General features: G+C 44.9%; 1 protein-coding gene and 1 pseudogene across 2 annotated transcripts in view; one reads left to right on the forward strand and one right to left on the reverse strand.

Moving 5' to 3' along the window:
• Positions 1-21,428, forward strand: part of ptprn2 (protein tyrosine phosphatase receptor type N2) — a 924,398-nt gene that overhangs the window by 188,487 nt on the left and 714,483 nt on the right. The gene's annotated exons all lie outside the window — the stretch shown is intronic.
• Positions 7,711-21,428, reverse strand: part of LOC137300238 (processed variable antigen-like) — a 30,469-nt pseudogene continuing 16,751 nt past the window's right edge.

A 21,428-nucleotide genomic window follows, 5' to 3' on the forward strand; every position in this document is an offset into this window, starting at 1 on the left:
GAAACTGAACCTGGTGAAGACTGGGGTGGATATAGGAGAGAAGCTGTAGGCTTGCTAAGAGTTGGCAGAAGGCCACTTAATTTTTAATCCCCTGCAAATTTAGAATCTTTTTAAAAGAAGGGTCTCTCTGGCAATTAACCCCATGTGCAGGCAGCTAGCTGGTCTGCTTTGCTTCTGAGGGGACTTGTCCCACCCACAGTTTCGGTAGCAAAAACAGTCACAGAGGAAAGTTTGGGCCAGTGAGTGTTGGAGGCTGGAACTGGAGGTGGTTGGGGAGGAAAGAGGGACTGGAGAAGACTGAGGCGGCTGAGCAGATTTGGAGACAAAGAAATCTACGAGCTCCCGCAATCGATGTTAGGTGTGAGGATGGAGCTTGAAGGTGCTGATTAGTAGCGGAGAAGTGGAGTTTGGGATTTTTTTTGTCCTCCAGGATCATCCCAGAGGAAGGATTCACAGAAAACAAAATAGGGTTGGTAGCTGGGAACAATGACGGTGTTGGTGTCGCGGAGCTGAACCACATTGATTTGGGGCCTTTTGTGTAAGGCAGTAATGAGGCTCCACTCAATCCTGGGACAGACAACAGTCTAACTGCAGTATACAGGATCACAGATTTTCAGAATTTGAATGCTGGTCAGTGAACTGTATCTGTTTGAAATAGATTTGCACTTCATTTCAACTGCAGCCAGAACAACATTGCAGGAGCTCCACTCTCAGATATTTACTGAAGTCATCAGATAAAAACCAAAAATAAAATCCCTGGTCCTTGCTCCCACCGACAGCGGCCACAAGGGACTGAAAGGGAGTGCAGTGTTTTTTGTATGTCATGTCTTTCCTGCTGTGTATTACGCAAATGGCTCGTCAGGCAGCCTCTGTACGTTCACTGTCATAGTGCTCCTTCCAAAAAGCTGGGCTCCAATTCTTCAATCCCCAGCCCGCCAGGTGTTTCTATACGTCGGAATTAAGTGTTATCCAGTTCCCTGTAGACTTTCTGAAGAGGCACAGGATAATGGGTTGGAGCCTCGAGTTTACCCACCGTGCGTTATCTTTCCGACAAGTGGGTGAAGAATTTCTGTCTGTTTCAGAGTTTGAAAGTACTGTACTTTCATATCTCATTGATACTGACTTGACACATTCCTCACATCTGCTGGTTTGAATGACCTCGGAATTCCACCTGCACATAGGAGCATAACGTGCTCTCTTTTGGCTCCTTAACCATTTAATTGGCGTGATCCTATACACAGGCTTGAGCAAAGTGCCTCTGATCTGAGCCCAGGCTGGTCACATTCTTATCTATCCAGTCGTAGCCAGAGAATCACCTGCAATAGCTTCTCTTCCCACTCCAGCACTGTTACCTCGGAAATCTCCCAAGGATCTACCCTTGGCCCCCTCCTATTTCTTATCTACATGCTGCCCCTCGGCGACATTATTCGAAAACTCAATGTCAAGTTCCACATATACGCTGCCGACACCCAGCTCTACCTCACCACCACTGTTAATTGTATCCATGTGATTTATATCAATTAGTGTTAATTGTATTCAGGTGGTGTGTATCAATTGGGGCTCTCTGGTATCCATTTATATGAGAGCTTTTCTAGGTGTGTGTGTAAGGGAATCTCTGTGAATAAAGGCTTGGAAACAACTGAAGACCAGACTCTAGTCTTCTATCCTTCACCACCTGGCTATCCAGCTTGTAACAACCACCTCTCTCAACCCTTCCACTGTCTCTGATTTATCACGCTGCTTGTCCGACATCCAGTATTGGATGAGCAGAAATTTCTTCCAACTAAATATTGGGAAGACCGAAGCCAATGTCTTCGGTCCCCACCACAAATTCTGTTTCCTAGCCACCGACTCCATCCCTCTCCCTGGCCGCTATCTCAGGCAGAACCAGAATGTTCGCAACCATGGTGTCCTATTTGACCCTGAGATGAGCTTCCAACCACATACCCGCTCCATCACCGAGACCACCTACTTCCACCACCATAACATTGCTCGTCTGCCCCTGCCTGTTATCTGCCCCTGTCTCAGATCATCTGCTGCTGAAACCCTCATCCATGCCATTGTTATCTCTAGACATGACTATTCTAATTCTCTCCTGGCCAGCCTCCCATCTTCCACCCTCCATAAACTTGAGCTCATCCAAATCTCTGCTGCCTGTATCCTAATTCGCACCAAGTCCCGTTCACCCCATAACGCCTGTGCTCGGTGACCTACATTGGCTCCCGGTCCAGCAATGTCTCGAATTTAAAATCCCAGAGGAGTGTGGCAGCAGCCTATGAATCTTGACCTTATGCAACGGTTTGCGACAACAACTTGCATTTAGATAGTGCCTTTAACATAGTAAAATGTCCCAAAGTGCTTCACAGGAGCGTAATCAGACACAAGAAGTGACACCGAGCCAAAGAAGGAGACATTAGGACAGTTGACCAAAAGGTTGAATTAGAGGTAGGTTTTAAGGAGCGTCATAAGGGAGGAGCGAGAGAGGTTGAAAGGTTTAGGGAGGGAATTCTAGAGCTTAGAGCCTAGGCAGCTGAAGGCACGGCCACCAATGGTGGAGCGATTAAAATCTGGGATGCGCAAAAAGCAAGAATTGGAGGAGCGCAGAGATCTCGGAGGGTTGTAGGGCTGGAGGAGGTTACAGAGATAGGAAGAGGCGGGGCCATGGAGGGATTTGAAAACAAGGATGAGAATTTTAAAATCGAGGTGTTCCCGGACAGGGAGCCAATGTAGGTCAGCGAGCGCAGGGGTGATTTACCATCTTGTAACATGCATTCATACATTGTCAATGCTGAGACAGACATTAATTGCACCGCATCAGATGTGCACAGACTGTGCAATTTGAACCACATGCTTCATACATTCTGTATTTGGGCCAATTTGTGCCATGCTCTGAATGTTCACTTTTGTGACAGCCCAAATGTTCACATTCTTCTCGTTTACTTTACAACGCAAGTTGCCTTTCTCTTCTGACTTCTATTGGAACAGAGCAGTTAGTGAAGAGATAATGAAATATTTTTTGCGTGACACAGATTAAATAGAGGGAGGCAAGCTGTCACTGAGCGGATTTAAAATTGCAGTTGGGTTCTGCTTTGTAATTGACTTTTAGGAAAGGAAAGAATCTCAGCCCATCTCAGCACATTAATTACTAGTGTGTGTGAGCTGGGACCAAAAAGGCACAATGATTGCCTACAGCAGGATTGCCAGCCTTCCGGAGGCAATTACTTTTATAATTCAATTCATACTGGTATAATTCAAAGAAAATTACCACACCTCTATTATAAATCACAAAGATGCAATCAGCCAGCCACCCTATCTGCCCTGATTTTAATCATTTTTTGAGTGCCTGAGGAAGATGCATAAAGAAAGTAGCAGATACTGGGGAGTGATTATAATGAAGCAGAACAAAGCACCGGGTATTATTAGCAACAGTGATCGCCTGGAGTTTAAATGTCAGTCGTGTGCTGCTCGCGTTCACTTTCACTGAGCTCCACACTGTTAGAAATTACAGTAAGGGGTTCAGCGGGAGGTGAACTTGACCAGTGTACTGCTGCTATTTAAACGTGAGAGCCATGGCTCAGTGGGTAGCACTCTCGCCTCTGAGTCAGAAGGTTGTGGGTTTAAGTCCCACTCCAGGAACTTAAGTACATAATTTAGTCTGACACTCCATTGCAGTACTGAGGGAGGGTACGCTGTCAGAGGTGCCAACTTTTGTCTGCCCTCTCAGGTGGACGTGAAAGATTCCATGGCACTATTTCAAAGAAGAGCAGGGGAGTTCGGCTCAACATTTATCCCTCAACCAACACCTAAAATCAGACTATCTGGTTATTATCACATTGCTGATTGCAACTTGCCGGTTGCAATTTGGCTGCTGCGTTTCTACAGTGACTACACTTCAAAAGTATTTCATTGGTTGTAAAGTGCTTTAGGCTGTTCTGAGGTTGTGAAAGTTGCTATATAAATGCAAGTCTTCCTATTTTTAAACTCCAAGGGTGAATGTTATTTCCAATAATCCATAATGTAGAGCTCATAACAGTGATGTGAGTTTTTAATTCCCTTTTTCTCTCATGGACAATTGTCAAACTTCTCTGTGTTGATATACGTGAAGGATAATGTGTCTTAATTACCAATTTGTCATGCGATAATCCGTGGTTGGTTGCCAGGAAATAAGAGAGCCAGTGTATACTTATATATCTGTGAAACATATAGAAAAGATTTAGGCTTGGAGTCACAGAAAGTTACATTACAGAAATAAGCCAGATGACCATTCAAGTCCACACATATGGGGATAGATGTCAAGTTTTGGGCGGCCGAACGGCGGCGCATGCCGGTCGTCAACCCACTCTAGGTGTGAAGAGGCTGGAGCCGTTTCGAGGCTGCCGATGGTGGGGCAAAGGAAGTCGGGGATGCACAAGAGGTCAGAATTGGAGGAACGCAGAGATCTCGGGGTTGGGGGGAGCGGGGTGGGGGGTGTAGTTGTAGGGCTGGGGGAGGTTACAGAGATAGGGAGGGGCGAGGCCATGGAGGGATTTGAACGCGAGGATGAAAATTTTATATTTGAGGCGTTGGTGGACCGGGACCCAGTGTAGGTCAGCGAGCACAGGGATAATTTATCATCTTGTTTTACCGTGTACCATTTACCGGGCCTCATTTAAGTAGAAGAGGCGAGCTGCCCGCCCCAAATGGGCGCCCAGTGCAGCTCGCCGGATTCAGGCTGCCGCAATATCGGCTGTCTCGGAGATCACTCCTGTTCACTCCTGTTCCTCCCGTCACCACAAAAAATAATTTCAAACTTACCTTTTTGGTCCTCTTTGGCTGTACCACCAGTAAAACCGGTCGGAGAATGCATGTCCGCCCAGTTCTGTCCTAAAATGGCAGTCGGGGTCTTATGTACGTCACAGGACTCTAATTTGCATATTACAAGGACCTACTGCCTGAAACAGGTGGGTGCTCTGGCCGCCCAGCAGTAGGCCCCTTTAAAAATGGAGGTGGCCATAGCCAGAATTGCTCAAATCTCTCAGCATCCAATCGTGAACAAAGTTTATGCCTTAATTAAAATAGCAGCGAGATGAATTTCATATGAATGTGCTTGTTATTAATATTGTACAGTGCAAGGTTGCTCTTGGCAAGCAAAGGCAGGCTTGTGTTTACACTGGTTGTCACAGATTCTTTGTGTTGACACTTGAAGACTCCATGCCAGTGTTCTGAAGGGGAATATTGCCTGAAGTATCCACACCTTGTGTTGGCTTGGCTTAGTTTGTAGCACTTCTAAGTCAGAAGGTTGTGGGCTATAAATTGGGCTGCGTAGCGCCCGTTTTGTAAGTGCTATGCAGCCTCCTAAGGACCCAAAATGGCATCCGGAATGTGAGTGCACACTTCTTGCGTGACGTGTGCTGGACACTATCTTAGTAAAGACGATCACACGAGCAGATAACGAACACCAGCAGCATGTAAAGTAAGGAGAATATGCGTTAGATCAGTGTGCAACACTGAGTCAAAGGGACAGATAGGACTTTGTAACTCAACGCAACGTCTTAACCACACACAGCTGAACAGTTCATAGACGGCCTGGAGGACCCTCCACCAGCGCTATTTAAAGGCATCATGTAGGTTTTGCAAGTTAGTTGCTGGATTATTGCTTCTGGCTGCTGGTACAATTGGACGTGTTTGTTGAAGCTTCCTATACTTGAAGAAAGTTGCAATAGTACATATAGAGTGGTGTAGCAGGTCCTGCGTTACTGCTGGTGGCATTTACAACAGTGTGCTGAACAAGATTTCGGGCAACCATGGGTGGCCTGTTGGGTTCCCGCTGGGCATTGAACATGACTGGGAGCATGCAGAGAGGCCACGCAGAGCAGGTCAAGCTGCAAGGAGAGGGGGGAGGAGGAGACAGCGCAGGGCACTGAGCAGTAGGCCATATCCAATGAGGGCCTTCAGGGACCAATTCTCTTACCTCAACCTGAGCGAAGATCAGTACATCCGATGGCTGCGGTTCACGAAAGAGGTCATGATGGAGATATGTCAACTGCTGTAGCCACAGCTGCAGCCTCAGAGCAGGGCAAGGACTGCATTACCTGTGAAGGTAACCGTGGTACTGAACTTTTACGGCTCTGCAACCTCACCCTTATGAGAGGATATCCCTTGCCAGTGCCTATCCGGCAAGACCCTGAGCCAGAGGAAGAGGAAGAAGAAGTGGAGAAGGAGGAGGAGGAGGAGATGGAAGTGGAGGAAGAGGCAAGGAGGCAACAAGGTGTACAAGGCCCTGTCTGCCAGAGCTCTGCATGCTCACTTTATTCGTGAGCGATATCAGTAACCTCAATGACACCTCCCAAGTCACCAACAGTCCTACACTTTTCACCTTTCCTCCCCCACACGACCATCAAATCATCCTACTTATGATTACACATTGCTTCCTCCCACAGCTCATCGCACAAATAAAAACCACCACCAACTGCGACTTCAAATACAAATTTATAAACTTAAACATGTAACCGTGTATACAACATTACACTATTCCTGTGTAATGCCCCGTCGTTCGTGTGCCTTTTCCTTTCCTAGTGCTCCTACAAGGTTCATCCTCAGTGGTTGGAGCATGGGTGGTGGAAGGCTGCTGGCCTTCAATGGAGGAGCGTGCAGATGGCCTTGGAGGACGACCTCAAGCATCTCTGGGCTGGGAGGGCCCGGCTTCAGACTGCACCATCTTGGCCAGGGCTGCAGCATTCTGGCCTGGCTGGCTGACAGGCAACAGCAAGGGCACTGGTGGAGTGGAAGGGCTGGGAGCAGGAATGCTGTCATTCTGAGAGAGGACAGCAGGTTCGTCTTCCATGGCGCCACTGCCACTCTCCCGGGATGGCACCTCAGCAATCCTGGTGATCTGTTGGAGAACAGATTGCTGGAATGCTGTGACGCCCTGCAAGCCCTGTTCCACAGTGGTACCCAGATCCACGATAGCAGCAGTCTGAACTTCCAAAGCAGCACTCTGAGCACCAAATGAAGCGTGTAGACCATGGATGGCAGCTGTTCGTGCTGCAAATGGAAGCTGTGACATCGTTCATCAGACGCTGCATCATGGTGGGTTCCACAGGTGTGCTGACGGAGATGACCACCTGTTCCATGTGGGAAAGGATAGGCTCCAAGCTCTGTGCAAAGCTCTGTGCCTAGTTGGAGCTGGACTCCTCCATGCCCCTTTACATTGTGCTCAGGCTTTCTGGCAGGCTTTCCAATGCACCAAGCATTTGGTTGTGTACGCCCATGAGCCTTCTTCTGTAGCCTGGCCCATCGAAGTCCTCATCTGAGTCCTCGGCAGCAGAACTAGTGAGCGACCTTCCCCTCCGGCGAGCTGACACCTGTGGTATCCGTTCCCCCCGCCCTGGCTCCTGCGCACTTGTTCTCGGTGTCTCACCACGTGCAGATCCCTCCTCTATCCTAGCCTCTAACGAACGCGCAGTGTCAGTTTCTGAGCTGGTGGATGCGAGTGTAAGATCAAGTGACAGCGTGGCTTCATAGTCACTGTTTTCCTCCTCCTCCACCTCGGACGGTGCCAGCTCCAAGCTCCAGTTCTTGGGTATTGGCAATGACAAAGGGAGACGGGTTGAGTTGTGGAGTGGGGAGAGGATCAAGTAAAACGTGTGAGCTGACTCCATCTGCGGCACGTGGGTCATAAAAGATTGTGGGATGAGCGAGATGTGGAAAACGAGAAGGAGGATTAGGTATTCAGAAACCCCCTTCATCGGGACCTCCAGCGGTGCCAGTGGCCACGGCCGCAACGACGGCCCGCCCAGTGATCCCCAGCACTCTCTCCTCCATGGGGGTGAGGAGGTGCAGGTGTGCCTGTCCTCCGTCTGTTCTTTGCTGCTGCTGGCTGTTATGCGCCACCTTCTCCTGCAAGACAGACGGAAGTGTGTCAGTGAGTGTCCTGCAAGATGTTTGGGTGATGTGCCTGTCATGGTCGAATAGCTGCCAGTGAGTGTGACCTGTGAGTTGTGGGTGTGTGGCCCGCATGTGTGAATCTATGTGAAGGTGAGATGCAATATCCAAAGTTGCGTATGGATGGGCAGTGTTTATTGGTGGGTAGGTGACGGGGGTGTCTTGCGTGGAGCAGTGGTGCAATTGGTAGGATGTGCACTTGATACTTGCATTCACTCACCTTGACCACTCGTGTCAAATCATTGAACTTTTTCCTGCACTGATTCCAGTGCATCATCGGAGAACCTCGGTGCATGCTCTCTTGCAGGTCCAGCCATTCCACTTGTCTTCCTCCACCAATTGCATTGGCAGTGCCCCTCCCCTTTAAGAGATGCAGGCTGCCTTAAAGTGGTGCTGGCCACGCCCCATATCGGGCCTCCTGCTGCTGCGTGCAGCCACTCAGCAACGCAGGTAGAGCTGGCTGCATGCAGGAATCAGGTAAATGACCAGGCAGCACGAATCTCACATGCTGCCTGAATTGCAACGCCTGATCGGGTTAACGACAACGGTTAATCGCGCACCGCGACCCCCATGCCCAGATTCAAGAGTTATCGAATTTAACCTCCCCGTACGTCCAAGCCCCGAGGTCCTTTTTTTCATATATATTTGTTCTTGGAATGTGAACAACACTGGCAAACTTACTGCCCATCCTTATTTGCTCTCAGGACATTAAGAATCAACCACCTAGTATGGAACTCAAATCACATATAGGCCAGACCAAGTAGAGGTGGCAGGTTCTCTTCCCTTAAGGACATTAGTGAACCAGTTGGGTTTTTACATCAATCCAGTAGCTTTTATCGTCATTTTTAAGCCACAACTTACCAGATGTATTGAATTCAATTTCACAACTTGCCATGGTGAAATTTGAACTCATGACCTCTGTGTAGCTGGTCCAGTATCATAACCACGAAGTATATAACCTAGGCTGACACTTTAGTGCAACACTGAGGGAGTGCTGTATTGTCAGAAATGCTCTCACTTGAATGAAGTGTTAAACCGAGACTCCATCCGCCTGGTCAGGCGGATATAAAAGACTCCATGCCTTTATTTGAAGAAGAGCAGGGAATTCTCCAGGTGTACTGGCCAATTATCTGTTCACTCATTAATGTGTTTCTTATGAAGCCTTGATGTGCACAAAATGGCTGCTGTGTTTGCCTACATAACAACAATGACTACACCTCATTGGTTGTAAAGTGTTTTGAAATATCCTGAAGACCTGTAAGGCGCTATATAATTGCAAGTTCTTTCTGTCTTTCTTTCTTATCTAGATCAGACGTGATAATGTTTTTATGGTTCAAAGTATCTGAATACCACTAATTCCAATAATGGATAGAAGATTCATTTCCCAAACTAATTGCACAGCCCTAACCTGCTTGTCCGTTATTTCTTCAACCAGCATTTTTGGTCAATTCACTGTAAGTAAATTTGCCACAGTTATGTGCATTATTGAATTAATCACTTCCAAAGTACTCTTCTTAAGAAGGAGTATGTTAATTGACTGTAAGTGAAGTGAAGCATTTAGAAGCATTTTACTGTGAATAGTAAAAGCAGCAGAAGCATATTTTTTGGGAATTTTTGCTGGAGGATAATGGGTAATTGGTAGTTACTGAAAGTTCATTTGAACGGCGTTATGATTTTATATTTGAGTTTGACCTGAGTTACATATGGCATGTTATACAAGAAAGAAAGACTTGCATTTATCTAGCGCCTTTCATGACCTCAGGACGTCCCAAAGCAGTTCACAGCTAATGAAGTACTTCTGAAGTGTAGTCACTGTTGTAATGTAGGACACATGGCAGCCAATTTGTGCACAACAAGGTCCCATAAACAGCAATGTGATAATGACCAGATAATCTATTTTAGTGGTGTTGGTTGAGGGATAAATATTGGCCAGTACACAAGGAAGAAATCCCCTGCTCTTCTTTGAAATAGTGGAATGGGATCTTTTACGTCCACCTGAGAGAGCACAAGGGGTCTTCAGAATAGCCATTCATCTGAAAGACGGCATCTCCGACAGTGCAGCACTCCCTCAGTACTGCATTGAAGTGTCAGCCTAGATTTTTGTCATAATCTTATAGATCCCACAACCTTCTGACTCAGAAGCGAGAGTGCTACCACCGAGTCTGAAATGTTTGTGTTAGCTTGACTCTTTATAAGTTAGAATGGTATTTTTCAAATTTGCGTGTATGAGGGACCCCCTTGGAAATACATCCCCTCCTGAGACCCCTTGCAAATATTGTCAGATTCTTAGGAACGTCCTGCCATTATTGATACTTTCTCAGAGCCCCGTTGTCCTAACTTCCAAATGACCATGTCACTACCCAAAGCAAAATGATGTCATTGTGGCAGAAAACATTTCACTAGTTTACAACAACGAAAAAAATGTCAGTGATTAACGCATACATATGTTTGATAACGTTGTGAACCCTCCAGGGTCCAGGGATGCCAATTTGAAAGCCCATGAGTTAGACTTAAGTGATTTAGTAAATCAATGCTACAGGAAGCTTGTTGTATAGAACCTTGGTTAGACCACACTTGGAGTACTGTGCACAGTTCTGGTTTCCAGATTATAAAAAGAATACAGCAACATTGGAGAAGGTGCAAAAAAGATTCACAAGGATGATACCAGAAGTGAGAGGATATACTTATCAGGAAAGGCTGAACAGGCTGGGGTTCTTTTCTCTAGAAAAGAGAAGGCTGAGGGCTGAGCTGATAGAGGTCTTTAAGATAAGGAAAGGGTTTGATAGGGTAGACATAGAGAAAATGTTTCCACTTGTGGGGGAGTCCAAAACTAGAGGTCATAAATACAAGAAAGTCACTAATAAATCCAATAGGAAATTCAGAAGAAGCTTCTTTACCCAAAGAGTGGTAAGAATGTGGAATGCGCTACCACAAGGAGTAGTTGTGGCAAATGGTATAGATGCATTTAAGGGGAAGCTAGATAAGCGTGAGGGAGAAAGGAATAGAGGTTATGCTAATAGGTTTAGATGAAGAGGGTTGGAGGAGGCTTGTATGGAGCAAAAACACCGGCATGGATCATTTGGGCTGAATGGCCTGTTCCTGTGCTGTAGGCTCGATGTAACTCAATGTAATTAATGAAAAACAAAAATAAACATTGCCTCCTAATTACGTTTTTAAATTAATGGCAAACGAGTTCCTCTTTCTGGAAGCGATTCAAAAGCATATTTAATGGAGTGTGTAAGATACTGGCTTCTCTATTAAAGATGAAACAACGCAAGAACTTAAGAAAAGCCAGAGACAACTAAGATCTTTTCAGCCATCGAGCTCATCCCTCTAGTACCCTCGAGCATCCAACTGCATTTTGAAGACCCCTAAGTGTTTCTCCTTCCACTAACCTGCCAAGCCGATTGTTCCAGACATTTACCTCTCATTGAGTGAACAAGTTCTTCCTAGTATTTGTTTTAAATTTAATTTAGGTTAATATCCTCTGGCCCTACTCTTTTGCCTTACTTTGAAGATTTATCTTACCTCTTTCATTTAATATTTTATTTTGCTTGATGTGGTCTCCATTTACTGCTTTCTTTCTAGACTGCAGGGGGGTAATTTTAACCCTCAAGAACGGGTGGGTTAAGGGAGGGTGGGCCGTAAAAATAGTTTGTTTTTGGAGTGGGACCGCATCCTGGCTCCAATGCGCCCACTTCCGGGTTTAACTCAGGCGCGTTTGGATGCACGCTCGCTACATGCACTCAGAAGTCCCATCCCCACATAAAGCCAGTGGGTCGATATTTAAAGGGGCATTGTACCTCATTGCGATAGTTGAGGCACACATCTAACCTTACCTGTTCGGGTTTCGCATCGCTTCTGATTCTCGTCAGGTGAAAGCAGGCGAGTATCAGAAGCTTCCCCCATATGGTGGAACTCCCCCATGGTGGATTCCCCCCCCCCCACCTTGGTGGACACCCCCTAACCCCATGGTGTACCCCCACAAATGGTGGATCCCCATTATGGTGGACCCCCCCCCCATGGTGGATTCCCCACCCCCAAATGGGGGAACCCCCCCCACCCCCAATGGTGGACCCACCCCCCCAATCTTCTCCAAGGCCCACCCCGTGTCATCCACATTCCACCCCCCCACCCGTCCTATTTCTTCCACGGCCCACAATCTCTGCCTCCCTCCCCCATCTCCGATTCGCGGCTCCTTTCCCTTCCGACAGCTGGTAGCCTGGCGCGCGGGAAACCCGGAAGCACAAATTGAGTTGTGATGATTTGACTTCTGAGTTCCCTACGCGCGTATCCACGCACGCACGAGATTCCCGGCTCCGAGCTAAATTCATGCCCCAAAGCTTGATTCTATCTCCCAGCTCATCCCCTTTGCACTTGGAATATCAGGATAAAAATTGATGATAACAAATATATCTCACCTGCTTGGACAAGATTTATGAAGCATTAAGTATCAGAACTATTAAGTCTACACAAATGTTGGAGAACTGTGTGGCACAGTGGGGACCTCAAACTCCTTTTACCTCTGGCCTTGGATCCAGCCCACACTAATGGGATGAATGTTCCCTCTTCTGGTTGCCTGTATGAGTCCTGTATGAAATCAATTGAGAAAGTCTTAACCAGGACCCTGTGGGAATGAGCTCATGGCTCAAAACACCTCACAATATGGAATAACCAAAAACTCTGCAACCAAGGGGCACAAACTCAAGCTTAAATGAGGGAAAGGTCAAGAGACAGTTTAAGTTAAATGACTCCGTACAGAGGGTGATGAATGCCTTGAACAGACTGCTGAGGGAGACGGTAGGTGTGGTTAATGTTGATAAATTAAAGAGAGCGATGATTTGTTTATTGCCAAAAAAAACAAGTGGGAGATTTAAGAAATAGAACATTGTACTTTTAGAACATTTGTACAGATGGACTGCTGGCACAAGTTGACAGTTTTGCTCAGAGGCTCCATTGTGTGGGAAGTGGAAAATTATAATTGGGTGCAGTTGGGAATGCCCTAATAAGGTCGAGGCTAAGACACACTGGAGTCGATTTTCAACTTGCCGCCATTATACAAACCGACCGATTTTGATTTCCATTGTTAATCCTGTTTCAATACTATTCTGTATTGATGGCAGCACAGGAGCCTCTTGTAGTCTTCAATCAATGTAATTTGTGGGTAAGTCCGAAGCCATCTTCAGCTCACAACAGTACTTATTTACTGCCTCTGGCCTTGGCTCTATCAACCTCGCAGCTGTTTTCTCAGGCTGAGCCAAGAGAGGCTGAATGTTGATGCACTGCTTGAGCCTGAACTGAGTTTTCTCCCTAAATCCTTTCCATTACCAAGACCACTTTCTTCCACCTTCCTACTTTTTCATTGCTTTCCTTGCTGGCATTTCCAATGCGATGCCACAGTCCAGGTTATCACGTGCACTTTCCCACACCCCCATCACCTCTGTTCTCTCTGAGCTCTACTGGCTGCCTCTACTCCGGTGATTTTGAGTCCTGAAGGCTATGTTGCCTACCCAGTGCCAGGATTAAGGACTTCTCCTCCGGACTGGAGAAGAACTTGGAGTGGGAGGGGGAGGATCCAGTTGTCGTGGTCCACGTAGGTACCAATGACATAGGTAGGACTAAGAAAAAGGTTCTGCTGAGAGAGTTTGAGCAGCCAGGGACCAAATTAAAAAGCAGAACCACAAAGGTAATAATCTCTGGATTATTACCTGAGCCACGAGCAAATTGGCATAGGGTTAATAAGATCAGAGAGATGAATGCGTGGCTCAAAGATTGGTGTGGGAGAAGTGGGTTTCGATTCGTGGGGCACTGGCACCAGTACTGGGGAAAGAGAGTTGTTCCATTGGGACGGACTACACCTGAACCATGCTGGGACCAGAGTTCTAGCGAATCGACTAACTAGGGAGGTAGATAGGGCTTTAAACTAAATAAGGGGGGGAGGGTCCCGGTGGAGAGAAATCTAGAATACGAAAGAGAAAAGACAAAGAAGCAGTGCTGGTAAGTGATTGGGGTAAGGATAACCAGACTGTGTCAGGAAGGGACAGAGCGTACAAACAAAAGAGTGCACTAACAAATAGGGTCCGGGTAAGAAAAAATGGTAATACAACAAATAAGGCCATAGTACAAAAAAATGTTAAGATGTCTAAAAATGTTAAAAAGACAAATCTAAAGGCACTGTATCTGAATGCACAAAGCATTCGTAATAAGGTAGACGAATTAACAGCGCAAATAGATGTAAACAGATATGATGTAATTGCAATTACGGAGACATGGCTGCAGGGTGACCAAGGTTGGGAGCTGAATATCCAAGGGTATTCGATATTTAGGAAGGACAGGCAAAAAGGAAAAGGAGGTGGGGTGGCATTGTTAGTAAACGGTGAAATCAGAGCAATAGTGAGAAAGGATATTGGCTCAGAAAATCAAGATGTAGAATCACTTTGGGTAGAGTTAAGAAGCACCAAGGAGCAGAAAACACTGGTGGGAGTTGTCTATAGGCCTCCAAACAGTAGCGGTAATGTAGGGGATGGCAGCAAGCAGGAAATTAGAGATGCATGTAACAAGGGTATGACAGTAATCATGGGTGACTTTAATCTACATATAGACTAGCCAAACCAAATTAGTAATAATACTGTGGAGGATGAATTCCTGGAATGTGTACGAGATGGTTTTTTTAGACCAGTACGTTGAGGAGCCAACCAGGGAACGGGCTATCCTAGATTGGGTATTGTGCAATGAGAAGGGGTTAATTAATAATCTTGTTTTGCGGGGTCCTTTATGGAAGAGTGACCATAACATGATAGAATTCTTCACTAAGATGGAAAGTGAAGTAGTCCAATCCGAAACTAGGGTCCTAAATCTAAACGAAGGAAACTACGGAGGTATGAGGAGTGAGTTGGCTATGATAGATTGGGAAGCTTCATTAAAAGGCATGACAGTGGATAGGCAATGGTTAACATTTAAGGAACGAATGCATGAATTGCAACAATTATACATTCCTTTCTGGTGCAAAAACACAGAAGGAAAAACGGCCCAACCATGGCTAACAAAAGAAATTAAGGATAGTATTAGATCCAAAGAGGAGTCATATAAAGTTGCCAGAAAAAGTAGTAAGCCTGAGGATTGGGAGCAGTTTAGAATTCAGCAAAAAAGGACCAAAAGATTGATTAAGAGGCGAAAAATAGAGTATGAGAGTAAACTTGCAAGGAACATAAAAATGGACCATAAAAGCTTCTGCAAGTATGTAAAAAGAAAAAGATTAGTGAAGACAAATGTAGGTCCCTTAAAGTCAGAATTTATAATGGGGAACAAGGAAATAGCAGAGCAATTAAACAAATACTTTGGTTCTGGTCTTCACGGAAGAGGACACAAATAACTTCCCAGAAATGCTAGGGAACCAAGGGACTAGTGAGAAGGAGGAATTAAAGGAAATTAGTATTAGTAAAAAAATAGTGCTGGAGAATTTAATGGGACTGAAAGCCGATAAGTTCCCAGGGCCTGATAATCTGCATCCCAGAGTACTAAAAGAGGTAGTCATGGAAATAGTGGATGCATTAATTGTTATCTTCCAAAATTCTATAGATTATGGAACAGTTCCTGCAGATTGGAGGTGGAAAATGTAACCCCACTATTTAAAAAAGGAGGGGGAGAGAAAACAGGGAACTACAGACCGGTTAGCCTAACATCAGTAGTAGGGAAAATGCTAGAGTCTGTTATAAAGGATGTGATAACAGGACACTTAGAAAATATCAACGGGATTAGACAAAGTCAACATGGATTTATGAAAGGGAAATCATGTTTGACAAACCTACTGGAGTTTTTTGAGGATGTAACTGGTAGAATAGATAAGGTATAACCAGTGGGTGTGGTTCATTTGGATTTTCAGAAGGCATTTGATAAAGTCCCACATAAGAGGTTAGTGTGCAAAATTAAAGCACATGGGATTGGTGGTAATATACTGGCATGGATTGAAAATTGGTTAACAGACAGGAAACAGAGAGTAGTAATAAATGGGTCTTTTTCCGGGTGGCAGGCAGTGACGAGTGGGGTACCGCAGGGATCAGTGCTTGGGCCCCAGCTATTCACAATATATATCAATGATTTGGACGAGGGAACCAAATGTAATATTTCCAAATTTGCAGACGACACAAAACTAGGTGGGATTGTGAATTGTGAGGAGGATGCAAAGAGACCTCAAGGCGATTTAGACAAGTTGAGTGAGTGGGCAAATACATGGTAGATGCAGTATAATGTGGATAAATGTGAAGTTATCCACTTCGGAAGGAAAAACAGAAAGGCAGAGTATTATTTAAATGGTGATAGATTGGGGAATGTTGATATACAAAGGGACCTGGGTGTCTTTGTACACCAGTCACTGAAAGCAAACATGCAGGTGCAGCGAGCAGTTAGGAAGGCAAATGGTATGTTGGCCTTCATTGCAACAGGATTTGAGTACAGGAGCAAGGATGTCTTACTGCGGTTATATAGGGCCTTGGTGAGACCACACCTGGAGTATTGTATGCAGTTTTGGTCTCCTTACCTAAGAAAGGATATACTTGCCATAGAGGGAATGCAGCGAAGGTTCACCAGACTGATTCCTGAGATGGCAGGACTGTCATATGAGGAGAGATTGGGTTGACTCGGCCTGTGTTCACACGAGTTTAGAAGAATGAGAGGGGATCTCATTGACACATATAAAATTCTGACAGGGCTAGACAGACTGGATGCAGGGAGGATGTTTATCCTGGCTGAGGGGTCCAGAATGAGGGGTCACAGTCTCAGGATACAGGGTAGGACATTTAGGACTGAGATGAGGAGAAATTTCTTCACTCAGAGGGTGGTGAACCTGTGGAATTCTCTACCACAGAAGGCTGTGGAGGCCAAGTCACTGAATATATTTATATAAAAAGGAGCTAGATAGATTTCTCGACCACAAAAAGCATTAAGGGGTATGGGGAGAGAGCAGGAATATGGTATTGAGATAGAGGATCAGCCATGATCATATTGAATGGCGGAGCAGGCTCGAAGGGCCGAATGGCCTACTCTTGCTCCTATTTTCTATGTTTCTATGATTTTGACCGGGAGACTCTCACCCTTCCTTTCCTGTTTCTACAGCACAGAAATAGGCCATTTGGCCCCACTGGTCTATGCCGGCGTTTATGCTCCACACAAGCCTCCTTCCACCCCTCTTCATCTAACCCTATCAGCATACACTTCAATTGCTTTCTCCCTCATGTGCTTATCTAGCTTCCCCTTAAATGCATTTCTCACTTTGGTTTCAGATTTCCAGCACTGGCAGTTTTTCATTAGTAAAAGAAATGATGTGCCGATTTGCACGGTGAAGAGGTAACTTTGGGACCACTATATAGTCTTTCAGTTTTTCTAACTTCTGATCCCAATGCATCGTACCTGCTCTTTTTTTCATATCTGAATAAATTTGAACTAATTATATCGTATGTTCAATCTCCACTCAGTTTAAATAATTAATAATAAAATAATCAGAATCGCCTTCTCAAGTGCCTGAATTAAACATTAAGCGGATGGAAATAATTCCCAGCACGGGACAGTCATCAAACAATCATCACTTATTTTAACCTCTTTTGGTAATATCTCAGCAGCCGCTCTGAGCTTTCTATTGACTTAAGTCAGCTGAGCTTTGCTGTGTGGTGAGACTATTAGTATTGCAGTCACTGTACGCAATATTGCATGTGGAATGATGGATACTGTTACTTCATGTTATGCTCAAAGTATAGAACAAAATCACCCAAACCTCAGTTTCATGAATATTAATGTTTCAAATCTGTTTTATTAATGAATTTATTTATTTGCCCTTACTGCCAAGAGTACAAACAGAGAGAGTGTCAAATTGATTACATAAACAGCGCAGCAATGAGCAGCAATTTTAGTAGCCGTATCCTGCTGTTCATTTCATGCTTATATTCATTTTAATAATGTTGCACACTTCAAAAGACTGTCACGGATGTTGTTCCTTAACAATCTGTGCTTCTAGAAAACTACAGAGGAAGATTGGTAGGGGATGGTTTGAGGCAGCAGTTGTGAGCTACTTAAAGCCATAGAACTGCATACATGGCATTGACTGAATGCAGTTATGTACGTGGTTAAAATAAATCCAGTCTGCCATCATCCATCGCTGCAGGCCCGGTCCCAAATTGCAAGGACAGAGTTATTGAAGTACTTAGGTTGGTGGGCATGTGTCTGTATACATCAGAGGCAGCCGCCCGACAACCAGTAGGAACATTGGAGTGGCATCATGCTGTTCTGCTTGCAGACTGAAACCCGGGAAGGGCCGAAGAGAAATTGGGGGTAAAGTTTTAATTGATCCTAAGGGAGCAAATGGCCATTTTTGGAAAGATAATCGATTCCCTCTCATAACCAGGTTCTGCCTAACTTCTGCTCCCCTCCCCGGAAGGCCGTGCACCCACTTTATGCCCTCTCAGGCCACTGGAATTTTGTTCCAAATTGGTGTCCCTCCCTTCCCCCTACCCCTTGGGTCAACTTTTTCCTCCTTAGAGGGAGGTGGTGTAGGTTAGGCCAGCAGACCTCAGCATTGACACCACCAGTGGGACAAATTGGGAAATGATGATGCCAAGTCAACTCCTCAAGCTTGTGTTAAAGACTTGGAAAAGCTTAGCCCGTATCCAGTGAAAAGGTGATATTAAGATCAATCTGGTCCTTGAACGAAGAATGTCAGAGTAACCTTGCAGCAAATTAAAGATAATGGATCCTCAACAGAATAAAGATCACTTGAGTTGAAGCAGATTGTACACATAGTGCTCATTGTGTCTTACTGATAAAACACTCATAGCATTGGTAAGACGTCACATTTTAGGCAATTCTTTCCCAAAGGGAGTTACCATGAATATGACCTCAGGAGAAATGGCCCATGACTACAAGGCTATTTTGTCCTTGTCATAATTCGAAAAAAATTTTAAACACACAACAAATATTGATCTCCTCATAAGGGACTTAAAGAATAAGATGTTAGTACTGTTCTCAAGCAGTATCTTTATTAAATATGAAATTTTAATGTTAGTTGCACTGACATGTGACAAGGTTTCAACCTGCAGCACACAGATATGTACAAGTAGCTAGTTTGTATTGCTAGCTTTCATAGTTAGTGGATCTCCTGTGGCAATACTCAAAAGTAGTCTGGGATTTGGAGCACGGTTGTGAAATTTAGCTGCTAACCTGGCTTGTGTGTGTATATGTATATATATATATATATATATATATACATATGTGTTCTGTATATTCAGCAGGTGCATGGGAACACCATCACTTCCATGTTTCCCTCCCCAGCAACTACAGGCCAGTCAGTTTAACCTCAGTGGTGGGGAAACTTTTAGAAATAATAATCCGGGACAGAATTAGCAGTCACTTGGACAAGTGTGGATTGATTAGGGGAAGTCAGCACGGATTTGTTAAAGGCAAATCATGTTTAACTAACTTGATAAGAGTTTTTTGATGAGATAACAGAGAGGGTCGATGAGGGCAATGCAGTTTATGTGTATATGGACTTTCAAAAGGCGTTTGATAAAGTGCCGCATAATAGGCTTGCCATCAAGATTGAAGCCCATGGAATAAAGGGGGCAGTAGCAGCAGGGATACAGAATTGGCTAAGTAACAGGAAGCAGAGAGTAGTGATGAACGGTTGTTTTTCGGACTGGAGGGAGATGTACAGTGGTGTTCCCAGGGGTTGGTACTAGGACCACTGCTTTTCTTGGACTTGGGTGTACAGGACACAATTTCCAAATTTGCAGATGACACAAAACTTGGAAGTGTAGTGAACAGTGAGGAAGATAGTGATAGACTTCAAGAGGATATAGGTAGGCTGGTGAAATGGGCGGACATGTGGCAGATGAAATTTAACACAGAAAAATGTGAAGTGATACATTTCGGTAGGAAGAACGAGGAGAGGCAATATAAGCTAGAGGGCACAATTCTAAAAGGGGCACAGGAACAGAGAGATCTGGGGGTACATGTGCACAAATCGTTGAAGGTGGCAAGGCAGGTTGAGAAAGGAATTAAGCAAGCATACGGGATCCTGGGCTTTATAAATAGAAGCATGGAGGACAAAAGCAAGGAAGTCATGATGAACCTTTACAAAACACTGGTTCGACCACAACAGGAGTATTGTGTCCAGTTCTGGGCACCGCACTTTAGGAAAGATGTGAAGGCCTTAGAGAGGGTGCCGAAAAGATTTACTAGAATGATTCCAGGGATGAGGGACTTTAGTTATGTGGATAGACTGGAGAAGCTGGGGTTGAGCTCCTTGGAACAGAGACAGTTGCAAGGAGATTTGATAGAGGTATTCAAAATCATGAAGAGTCTAGACAGAATAGAGAGAGAGAAACTGTTCCCATTGGTGGAAGAGTCAAGCACCAGAGGACATTGATTTAAAGTGATTGGCAAAAGAACCAAAGGTGACATGAGGAAAAACTTTTTTGCACAGCAAGTGGTTAGGATCTGAAATGCACTGCCAAAGGGGTTGGTGGAGGCAGATTCAATCGTGGCTTTCAAAAGGGAACTGGATAAATACTCGAAAGGAAAAGATTCGCAGGGCTACGGGGATAGTGCGGGGGAGTGGGACTAGCTGGATTGCTCTTGCATAGAGCCGGCACAGACTCGTTGGGCTGAATGGCCTCCTTCCATTCTATAACCTATCTATGATTCTAAGTCACTTACCATCCTGACTTGGAAATATATCGCCGTTCCTCCATTGTCGCTGGATCAAAATCCTGGAACTCCCTACCTAACAGCACCGTGGGAGTAACTTCACCACACGGAATGCAGCGGTTCAAGAAGACGGCCCACCACCACCTTCTCAAGGACAACTAGAGATGGGCAATAAATGCCGGCCTTGCCAGCAGCACCCAAATCCCGAGAATTAATTTTAAAATATCTATCGGTGTATGAGTGTGCGTCTGTGTATCTGTTTGACTATACATCTGTTTTTCTGTATATGTGTGTTCTGTGTTTGTGTGCCTATATCTATGTGTGTATATCTTTGTGTGCTTGGGTGTATTAGGAAAGCTATTTAACTTGATACAAAGAAGTTATTTCATAAAATGAAGATTCATCACAATTGCTGCTGCCTTGAAGATTGATTTGTTTAGGATGATTTGATCCAGTAAGCTGCATCTTCATCAACTGTAGCAGAATTCCCATCCAACCATGTTGCATAGTGGTGAGTGTCATCACTAAAGACGAGAAGAGCTCAATGTTCATGTGTATAAAATGCGGAGGGATTATAATTTGGAAAATCCATTGGTTTTTCTCCAGTCTACTGATCATTTAAAAAAAATGATAACCATGTACGCACAGTAAAAAGGAGTGAAGTGGCCGTTAAAAATTTCATAATTTGATAAATAAATTATGGGGTCGATTTTTAATCCTACCCGCCTGGACCGGGAAATTGTGCGGGTGGGCAGTTAAAAACGAGCAAGTCACTTATCCATTTGGAACTCGATCCTTTCCCACTGTTTTCG

This window comes from Heptranchias perlo, chromosome 2 (genome assembly GCF_035084215.1).
Source record: "Heptranchias perlo isolate sHepPer1 chromosome 2, sHepPer1.hap1, whole genome shotgun sequence".
Taxonomy (NCBI): domain Eukaryota; kingdom Metazoa; phylum Chordata; class Chondrichthyes; order Hexanchiformes; family Hexanchidae; genus Heptranchias; species Heptranchias perlo.